This window comes from Oncorhynchus mykiss, unplaced genomic scaffold, assembly GCF_013265735.2.
Source record: "Oncorhynchus mykiss isolate Arlee unplaced genomic scaffold, USDA_OmykA_1.1 un_scaffold_725, whole genome shotgun sequence".
Lineage (NCBI taxonomy): Eukaryota > Metazoa > Chordata > Actinopteri > Salmoniformes > Salmonidae > Oncorhynchus > Oncorhynchus mykiss.
The window spans coordinates 15,001-25,000 of record NW_023494172.1 but is presented as its reverse complement, the minus strand read 5'-3'; positions in this window follow the sequence as shown (position 1 = coordinate 25,000).

The following is a 10,000-nucleotide window of genomic DNA, read 5'->3' as shown; positions in this document are numbered from 1 at the left end:
GACCAGGTGCACACGGTTCTTTTGGGTGACCAGGTGCACATGGTCCTTTGGGTGACCAGGTGCACGCCGGCCTTTGGGTGACCAGGTGCACATGGTCCTTTTGGGTGACCAGGTGCACATGGTCCTTTGGGTGACCAGGTGCACGCCGGCCTTTGGGTGACCAGGTGCACATGGTCCTTTGGGTGACCAGGTGCACGCCGGCCTTTGGGTGACCAGGTGCACATGGTCCTTTGGGTGACCAGGTGCACGCCGGCCTTTGGGTGACCAGGTGCACATGGTCCTTTTGGGTGACCAGGTGCACATGGTCCTTTGGGTGACCAGGTGCACGCCGGCCTTTGGGTGACCAGGTGCACATGGTCCTTTGGGTGACCAGGTGCACGCCGGCCTTTGGGTGACCAGGTGCACATGGTCCTTTGGGTGACCAGGTGCACGCCGGCCTTTGGGTGACCAGGTGCACATGGTCCTTTTGGGTGACCAGGTGCACATGGTCCTTTGGGTGACCAGGTGCACGCCGGCCTTTGGGTGACCAGGTGCACATGGTCCTTTTGGGTGACCAGGTGCACGCCGGCCTTTGGGTGACCAGGTGCACATGGTCCTTTTGGGTGACCAGGTGCACATGGTCCTTTGGGTGACCAGGTGCACGCCGGCCTTTGGGTGACCAGGTGCACACGGTCCTTTTGGGTGACCAGGTGCACGCCGGCCTTTGGGTGACCAGGTGCACATGGTCCTTTTGGGTGACCAGGTGCACGCCGGCCTTTGGGTGACCAGGTGCACGCCGGTCCTTTTGGGTGACCAGGTGCACAAGTTCCATTTGGGTGACCAGGTGCACGCGGTTCATAACAGCGCGGTTATCTGCTTTAATGTCCGAGGAGGGGTGCTTAAGTGTGGGTGCCCTGGTTCACCTGGTATGCGAGGTTGTGGAGGTGGGGGGGGTCCCCTGCTGGTATCATCCCCGAAATAGAGGGGTGATACCCGGGTGGTGAGTAAGGGCCTACAAGCCTGGAGGTCAATAGCTCCAGGGGGTAAGCTCTACTGTCATGTCCGTAAATAGAGTGGTGTTACCCGGGTTTTGAACCATATTTTAATTTTTGGGTTACCAGATGCACACGGGTCTTTTGGAAAACAATCACAATCTGCATCCATCGTAATATCTTAAACTGTATATAAAGCACCTAAGGACGGGCCTGACCGAGAGAGGGCCGTAGTAGGGTACTCCCCTAGCGGGCTATATCAATAGAATGACCGGTAAAATGATTTAAAACAGTTTTATAATTTTTGGGTTACCAGATGCACACGGGTCTTTTGGAAAACAATCACAATCTGCATCCATCGTAATATATGAAACTGTATATAAAGCACTGAAGGACGGCCCCGACCGAGACAGGGCCTTAGTGGGGTGCTCCCATAGCGGGCTATATCAATAGAATGACCGGTAAAAGTATTTAAAACCGTTTTATAATTTTTGGGTTACCAGATGCACGTTTTCAATCACCAGTTGCACGGAGGATTAATAGCAATCTGCATCCATCGTGATTTCTTAAAGTGTGTAAAAAGCACCCAAGGACGGCCCTGACAGAGAGAGGGCCGTAGTGGGGCACTCCCCTAGCGGGCTATATCAATAGAATGACGGGTAAAAGTATTTAAAACCCTTTTATAATTTTTGGGTTACCAGATGCACGTTTTCAATCACCAGGTGCACGGAGGAAAATGAGCATTTGCATCCATAGTCATGTTTTAAACCGTCCATAAAGCACTCTTGGCCGGCCCCGGCAGAGAGAGAAAGAGATGGTGAAAAAAAAAAAAAATCATCATCAGACCTTCCATAAATAATTCGGGCCGGCCCCCATTGCTAAAGGTCCGTAGTAGGGTGCGCCATAAGCGGACATGAATAGATGGAACACCGCTAACCGCATAGAGAACCGTGTTTTGGGTGACCAGGTGCACGTTTTCAATCACCAGTTGCACATTTTCAATCACCAGTTGCACGGAGGATTAATAGCAATCTGCATCCATCGCGATTTCTTAAAGTGTCTATAAAGCACTCAGGACGGGCCCGACCGAGACAGGGCCTTAGTGGGGTGCTCCCATAGCGGGCAACAATGAGAGGGGTGCCTTTAAATTCATTTTGAACCATATTTGAAATTTTGGGTTACCAGATGCACGTTTTCAATCACCAGTTGCACGGAGGATTAATAGCAATCTGCATCCATCGTGATTTCTTAAAGTGTGTAAAAAGCACCCAAGGACGGCCCTGACAGAGAGAGGGCCGTAGTGGGGCACTCCCCTAGCGGGCTATATCAATAGAATGACGGGTAAAAGTATTTAAAACCCTTTTATAATTTTTGGGTTACCAGATGCACGTTTTCAATCACCAGGTGCACGGAGGAAAATGAGCATTTGCATCCATAGTCATGTTTTAAACCGTCCATAAAGCACTCTTGGCCGGCCCCGGCAGAGAGAGAAAGAGATGGTGAAAAAAAAAAAAAATCATCATCAGACCTTCCATAAATAATTCGGGCCGGCCCCCATTGCTAAAGGTCCGTAGTAGGGTGCGCCATAAGCGGACATGAATAGATGGAACACCGCTAACCGCATAGAGAACCGTGTTTTGGGTGACCAGGTGCACGTTTTCAATCACCAGTTGCACATTTTCAATCACCAGTTGCACGGAGGATTAATAGCAATCTGCATCCATCGCGATTTCTTAAAGTGTCTATAAAGCACTCAGGACGGGCCCGACCGAGACAGGGCCTTAGTGGGGTGCTCCCATAGCGGGCAACAATGAGAGGGGTGCCTTTAAATTCATTTTGAACCATATTTGAAATTTTGGGTTACCAGATGCACGTTTTCAATCACCAGTTGCACGGAGGATTAATAGCAATCTGCATCCATCGTGATTTCTTAAAGTGTGTAAAAAGCACCCAAGGACGGCCCTGACAGAGAGAGGGCCGTAGTGGGGCACTCCCCTAGCGGGCTATATCAATAGAATGACGGGTAAAAGTATTTAAAACCCTTTTATAATTTTTGGGTTACCAGATGCACGTTTTCAATCACCAGGTGCACGGAGGAAAATGAGCATTTGCATCCATAGTCATGTTTTAAACCGTCCATAAAGCACTCTTGGCCGGCCCCGGCAGAGAGAGAAAGAGATGGTGAAAAAAAAAAAAAAATCATCATCAGACCTTCCATAAATAATTCGGGCCGGCCCCCATTGCTAAAGGTCCGTAGTAGGGTGCGCCATAAGCGGACATGAATAGATGGAACACCGCTAACCGCATAGAGAACCGTGTTTTGGGTGACCAGGTGCACGTTTTCAATCACCAGTTGCACATTTTCAATCACCAGTTGCACGGAGGATTAATAGCAATCTGCATCCATCGCGATTTCTTAAAGTGTCTATAAAGCACTCAGGACGGGCCCGACCGAGACAGGGCCTTAGTGGGGTGCTCCCATAGCGGGCAACAATGAGAGGGGTGCCTTTAAATTCATTTTGAACCATATTTGAAATTTTGGGTTACCAGATGCACGTTTTCAATCACCAGTTGCACGGAGGATTAATAGCAATCTGCATCCATCGTGATTTCTTAAAGTGTGTAAAAAGCACCCAAGGACGGCCCTGACAGAGAGAGGGCCGTAGTGGGGCACTCCCCTAGCGGGCTATATCAATAGAATGACGGGTAAAAGTATTTAAAACCCTTTTATAATTTTTGGGTTACCAGATGCACGTTTTCAATCACCAGGTGCACGGAGGAAAATGAGCATTTGCATCCATAGTCATGTTTTAAACCGTCCATAAAGCACTCTTGGCCGGCCCCGGCAGAGAGAGAAAGAGATGGTGAAAAAAAAAAAAAATCATCATCAGACCTTCCATAAATAATTCGGGCCGGCCCCCATTGCTAAAGGTCCGTAGTAGGGTGCGCCATAAGCGGACATGAATAGATGGAACACCGCTAACCGCATAGAGAACCGTGTTTTGGGTGACCAGGTGCACGTTTTCAATCACCAGTTGCACATTTTCAATCACCAGTTGCACGGAGGATTAATAGCAATCTGCATCCATCGCGATTTCTTAAAGTGTCTATAAAGCACTCAGGACGGGCCCGACCGAGACAGGGCCTTAGTGGGGTGCTCCCATAGCGGGCAACAATGAGAGGGGTGCCTTTAAATTCATTTTGAACCATATTTGAAATTTTGGGTTACCAGATGCACGTTTTCAATCACCAGTTGCACGGAGGATTAATAGCAATCTGCATCCATCGTGATTTCTTAAAGTGTGTAAAAAGCACCCAAGGACGGCCCTGACAGAGAGAGGGCCGTAGTGGGGCACTCCCCTAGCGGGCTATATCAATAGAATGACGGGTAAAAGTATTTAAAACCCTTTTATAATTTTTGGGTTACCAGATGCACGTTTTCAATCACCAGGTGCACGGAGGAAAATGAGCATTTGCATCCATAGTCATGTTTTAAACCGTCCATAAAGCACTCTTGGCCGGCCCCGGCAGAGAGAGAAAGAGATGGTGAAAAAAAAAAAAAATCATCATCAGACCTTCCATAAATAATTCGGGCCGGCCCCCATTGCTAAAGGTCCGTAGTAGGGTGCGCCATAAGCGGACATGAATAGATGGAACACCGCTAACCGCATAGAGAACCGTGTTTTGGGTGACCAGGTGCACGTTTTCAATCACCAGTTGCACATTTTCAATCACCAGTTGCACGGAGGATTAATAGCAATCTGCATCCATCGCGATTTCTTAAAGTGTCTATAAAGCACTCAGGACGGGCCCGACCGAGACAGGGCCTTAGTGGGGTGCTCCCATAGCGGGCAACAATGAGAGGGGTGCCTTTAAATTCATTTTGAACCATATTTGAAATTTTGGGTTACCAGATGCACGTTTTCAATCACCAGTTGCACGGAGGATTAATAGCAATCTGCATCCATCGTGATTTCTTAAAGTGTGTAAAAAGCACCCAAGGACGGCCCTGACAGAGAGAGGGCCGTAGTGGGGCACTCCCCTAGCGGGCTATATCAATAGAATGACGGGTAAAAGTATTTAAAACCCTTTTATAATTTTTGGGTTACCAGATGCACGTTTTCAATCACCAGGTGCACGGAGGAAAATGAGCATTTGCATCCATAGTCATGTTTTAAACCGTCCATAAAGCACTCTTGGCCGGCCCCGGCAGAGAGAGAAAGAGATGGTGAAAAAAAAAAAAAATCATCATCAGACCTTCCATAAATAATTCGGGCCGGCCCCCATTGCTAAAGGTCCGTAGTAGGGTGCGCCATAAGCGGACATGAATAGATGGAACACCGCTAACCGCATAGAGAACCGTGTTTTGGGTGACCAGGTGCACGTTTTCAATCACCAGTTGCACATTTTCAATCACCAGTTGCACGGAGGATTAATAGCAATCTGCATCCATCGCGATTTCTTAAAGTGTCTATAAAGCACTCAGGACGGGCCCGACCGAGACAGGGCCTTAGTGGGGTGCTCCCATAGCGGGCAACAATGAGAGGGGTGCCTTTAAATTCATTTTGAACCATATTTGAAATTTTGGGTTACCAGATGCACGTTTTCAATCACCAGTTGCACGGAGGATTAATAGCAATCTGCATCCATCGTGATTTCTTAAAGTGTGTAAAAAGCACCCAAGGACGGCCCTGACAGAGAGAGGGCCGTAGTGGGGCACTCCCCTAGCGGGCTATATCAATAGAATGACGGGTAAAAGTATTTAAAACCCTTTTATAATTTTTGGGTTACCAGATGCACGTTTTCAATCACCAGGTGCACGGAGGAAAATGAGCATTTGCATCCATAGTCATGTTTTAAACCGTCCATAAAGCACTCTTGGCCGGCCCCGGCAGAGAGAGAAAGAGATGGTGAAAAAAAAAAAAAATCATCATCAGACCTTCCATAAATAATTCGGGCCGGCCCCCATTGCTAAAGGTCCGTAGTAGGGTGCGCCATAAGCGGACATGAATAGATGGAACACCGCTAACCGCATAGAGAACCGTGTTTTGGGTGACCAGGTGCACGTTTTCAATCACCAGTTGCACATTTTCAATCACCAGTTGCACGGAGGATTAATAGCAATCTGCATCCATCGCGATTTCTTAAAGTGTCTATAAAGCACTCAGGACGGGCCCGACCGAGACAGGGCCTTAGTGGGGTGCTCCCATAGCGGGCAACAATGAGAGGGGTGCCTTTAAATTCATTTTGAACCATATTTGAAATTTTGGGTTACCAGATGCACGTTTTCAATCACCAGTTGCACGGAGGATTAATAGCAATCTGCATCCATCGTGATTTCTTAAAGTGTGTAAAAAGCACCCAAGGACGGCCCTGACAGAGAGAGGGCCGTAGTGGGGCACTCCCCTAGCGGGCTATATCAATAGAATGACGGGTAAAAGTATTTAAAACCCTTTTATAATTTTTGGGTTACCAGATGCACGTTTTCAATCACCAGGTGCACGGAGGAAAATGAGCATTTGCATCCATAGTCATGTTTTAAACCGTCCATAAAGCACTCTTGGCCGGCCCCGGCAGAGAGAGAAAGAGATGGTGAAAAAAAAAAAAAATCATCATCAGACCTTCCATAAATAATTCGGGCCGGCCCCCATTGCTAAAGGTCCGTAGTAGGGTGCGCCATAAGCGGACATGAATAGATGGAACACCGCTAACCGCATAGAGAACCGTGTTTTGGGTGACCAGGTGCACGTTTTCAATCACCAGTTGCACATTTTCAATCACCAGTTGCACGGAGGATTAATAGCAATCTGCATCCATCGCGATTTCTTAAAGTGTCTATAAAGCACTCAGGACGGGCCCGACCGAGACAGGGCCTTAGTGGGGTGCTCCCATAGCGGGCAACAATGAGAGGGGTGCCTTTAAATTCATTTTGAACCATATTTGAAATTTTGGGTTACCAGATGCACGTTTTCAATCACCAGTTGCACGGAGGATTAATAGCAATCTGCATCCATCGTGATTTCTTAAAGTGTGTAAAAAGCACCCAAGGACGGCCCTGACAGAGAGAGGGCCGTAGTGGGGCACTCCCCTAGCGGGCTATATCAATAGAATGACGGGTAAAAGTATTTAAAACCCTTTTATAATTTTTGGGTTACCAGATGCACGTTTTCAATCACCAGGTGCACGGAGGAAAATGAGCATTTGCATCCATAGTCATGTTTTAAACCGTCCATAAAGCACTCTTGGCCGGCCCCGGCAGAGAGAGAAAGAGATGGTGAAAAAAAAAAAAAATCATCATCAGACCTTCCATAAATAATTCGGGCCGGCCCCCATTGCTAAAGGTCCGTAGTAGGGTGCGCCATAAGCGGACATGAATAGATGGAACACCGCTAACCGCATAGAGAACCGTGTTTTGGGTGACCAGGTGCACGTTTTCAATCACCAGTTGCACATTTTCAATCACCAGTTGCACGGAGGATTAATAGCAATCTGCATCCATCGCGATTTCTTAAAGTGTCTATAAAGCACTCAGGACGGGCCCGACCGAGACAGGGCCTTAGTGGGGTGCTCCCATAGCGGGCAACAATGAGAGGGGTGCCTTTAAATTCATTTTGAACCATATTTGAAATTTTGGGTTACCAGATGCACGTTTTCAATCACCAGTTGCACGGAGGATTAATAGCAATCTGCATCCATCGTGATTTCTTAAAGTGTGTAAAAAGCACCCAAGGACGGCCCTGACAGAGAGAGGGCCGTAGTGGGGCACTCCCCTAGCGGGCTATATCAATAGAATGACGGGTAAAAGTATTTAAAACCCTTTTATAATTTTTGGGTTACCAGATGCACGTTTTCAATCACCAGGTGCACGGAGGAAAATGAGCATTTGCATCCATAGTCATGTTTTAAACCGTCCATAAAGCACTCTTGGCCGGCCCCGGCAGAGAGAGAAAGAGATGGTGAAAAAAAAAAAAAAATCATCATCAGACCTTCCATAAATAATTCGGGCCGGCCCCCATTGCTAAAGGTCCGTAGTAGGGTGCGCCATAAGCGGACATGAATAGATGGAACACCGCTAACCGCATAGAGAACCGTGTTTTGGGTGACCAGGTGCACGTTTTCAATCACCAGTTGCACATTTTCAATCACCAGTTGCACGGAGGATTAATAGCAATCTGCATCCATCGCGATTTCTTAAAGTGTCTATAAAGCACTCAGGACGGGCCCGACCGAGACAGGGCCTTAGTGGGGTGCTCCCATAGCGGGCAACAATGAGAGGGGTGCCTTTAAATTCATTTTGAACCATATTTGAAATTTTGGGTTACCAGATGCACGTTTTCAATCACCAGTTGCACGGAGGATTAATAGCAATCTGCATCCATCGTGATTTCTTAAAGTGTGTAAAAAGCACCCAAGGACGGCCCTGACAGAGAGAGGGCCGTAGTGGGGCACTCCCCTAGCGGGCTATATCAATAGAATGACGGGTAAAAGTATTTAAAACCCTTTTATAATTTTTGGGTTACCAGATGCACGTTTTCAATCACCAGGTGCACGGAGGAAAATGAGCATTTGCATCCATAGTCATGTTTTAAACCGTCCATAAAGCACCCAGGGCCGGCCCCGGCAGAGAGAGAAAAAGAGGGGAAAAGTGTTGAAAAAAAAAAAAAATCATACCTTCCATAAATAATTCGGACCGGCCCCCATTGAAAAGGTCCGTAGTAGGGTGCATCATTATCGGACATGAATCTCGGGAACACCGCTAACCGCATAGAGAACCGTGTTTTGGGTTACCAGATGCACGTTTTCAATCACCAGTTGCACGGAGAGAGAAAAAAAAAATCATACCTTCCATAAATAATTCGGACCGGCCCCCATTGAAAAGGTCCGTAGTAGGGTGCATCATTATCGGACATGAATCTCGGGAACACCGCTAACCGCATAGAGAACCGTGTTTTGGGTGACCAGGTGCACGTTTTCAATCACCAGTTGCACGGAGAAAAAAAAAGTAATCATACCTTCCATAAATAATTCAGGCCGACCCCCATTGAAAAAGGTCCGTAGTAGGGTGCATCATTATCGGACATGTATATCTGTAACACCGGCAAGCGCATTGAGAACCGCATTTTTGGGTTACCAGATGCACGTTTTCAATCACCAGGTGCACGGCTGTGAAAAGTGGGACTCTGTCATTTTTTCGACCAATTTCTGTAATTTTCAAAAAATGATTAAAAATACTTCCCGAAGGGCTAGAGGTCCCAAATTTCGTCTCATACCCTCTCTCGTGATGGGCAACAATTACATAATGTAAAAAAAAATTCGCATCCACAGGAACCTATGCATCCTGTGACATTCACTTTTTTCCCAAAACTTGAAACACGATTTCCTATTAAAATGTTTTATACAAAAACGTTTTTAATTGAATGTAAATGCTCGTCTATTTATGCACTTTCGTGCAAAAAAAACCCCATCAAGATCGGATGTGTACTTTTTGATTTATCACGTTTTTGTTGAATTTGACCCCCGATGGTGGGGCGCACAGAAGCCCTGTGAGGTTCAGGGCTTCATCGATATTTGGCCTGTTTTGGATTACACACTCAGTGGCGGGTCGACCAGACAGGTACCGGCGCGATTTCAGAAACCTGGTTTTTGGCAACAGGACTTCCATGTCCTAGAGAGACGGGGGTGGTGTCAAACTGCTCAGTCCGAATAGAAAATGAGTAACGGACAGTTTTGAGGGAAGTCAGACCCTCAGAACCATGGTACTTTGGACATTTTCCCGCCGGCGACCGATTTAGTGGTTTGACCAGACCCTTCGGCGCCCGATGTGTCCTAACTTTTGATCCACGTTGCCCAGCTTGGTGGTGGGAGGATATTGAGCCTTGTCCTGGGCAGGTGCTCTATCCCAGCTATCACCTTGTGGGTTTGGTTCATCCAATGACCATGGTTCTTGTCCAATGAAGGTGCCCGTCCCTTCGGCGACCGATTGGTGGTTGTTTAGCCCTGGTGAGGGCTATCTCTCCAGTCCAGTCCCA